Raw genomic sequence first — 1,433 nt, 5'->3', positions numbered from 1 at the left:
AAGTGAAAATCATGTACCTTGGACGGTACAGCGGGCACTAGAGGAACACTACAGGAATTATGCTAATAAGTCCTCATCTGATTGTCGCAATCTTCGATGCGACAATTTCGAACGAGTCTAGCTGGAAAGATACCACGACATGTAAAATTGAAAGACGAATAGTGATTCAGCGTGCACAGTTTGGTTAGATATGTAAAATTATGTATAAAATTTCCAATTCTCTTTTAGAACGAACTGTTTTTGCATGCAATATGTAATAGCGTTTATGTAGCTGGTAGAAGCGAGAATAAGGTCATTATTTCTATAAATGATGAAATGTGTTACGTTTACAAAAATTTTGCAACATCCAGTCCATGATTACTTAGCTCGTTAATAACTATTATTTGTTTATGATAGCGTAATAATTCAACCGGTTGTTAGTTCAATCCGAGGGCAAGGATTATAAGCTCGAAAATGTTGCAAAATGTGAAACCCTGGCTACTCGCTCCAGGAAATTCAACATTTCTATCTCAGCGCCAGAACATCCTTGTATACTGTATAGTCTCCGCTAAGAGAACTTAATAGAAATTGCCGAAGCGTTAGATAATGAGATTATCCGCATTAGAAACTGTCGAGATTGACAACGGAATTGGTGACGAAATTGACAACAAAATTGACAGGGTCAATAACATAATGACTGATCGATCTCTTGTACAATGACCAATCCATTTGTCGCTATTGTTCAAATTTGAGAGGGCATAAAATTTCGGTCTTGCTCCTCTCACCCTTGCCACGCCACGTCGTTTACCCTGCTTTGCACTTCCTTCATCTTTCTGCGATGCCATCATAGTCGATCCGTCCCGTTGCTGACTCGAGAGGTCGAGTGTGCGCGAGAACGGAATAAAAACATGTTGCGGCGTGCTGATGAGAGAGATTGGCCAACTTCGCTGCATTCGGTCAGCAGAAACTGTGCAAGTAGCTCCCACTCGTTTTGATGAAACGAGATCACGCGATTGCGGTAAAACTAGGAATGAATTCCAAAGAAGAATCCGTTTCGAAAATTATAAAGAAATGAGTGACTGATATTTCTACATCAATATATAATCTTAATGTAGAAATTACGTTATTATTAGTCTTATATTTTACTTGCATATGAATATTAGCATCAAGATTTGCTTTGTTAGAAAAGAAGTTTCTTTTTCTTATTTAATTCCTTGTCAGTTTAAATTTCACTTATAATTGTTCATATTTTTTTTTATGAATTTGAAGCGTGTCTTTTCTCTTATAAAAAATGTTTAATTCTCATCATTTATATAATGCTTGTTATCAAAAATTAGAAAAATGCGAATTGAAATTAAAATAAGATATTTATAGATGCGCAATAATTAATACGAGTTACAAATTATGTAATAATATTTTTTATTGATACACAATATATTTTTATCTACTGTAAA

Source organism: Trachymyrmex septentrionalis, unplaced genomic scaffold, assembly GCF_001594115.1.
Source record: "Trachymyrmex septentrionalis isolate Tsep2-gDNA-1 unplaced genomic scaffold, Tsep1.0 scaffold27, whole genome shotgun sequence".
Classification (NCBI taxonomy): domain Eukaryota; kingdom Metazoa; phylum Arthropoda; class Insecta; order Hymenoptera; family Formicidae; genus Trachymyrmex; species Trachymyrmex septentrionalis.
This window is presented reverse-complemented; position numbering follows the sequence as displayed.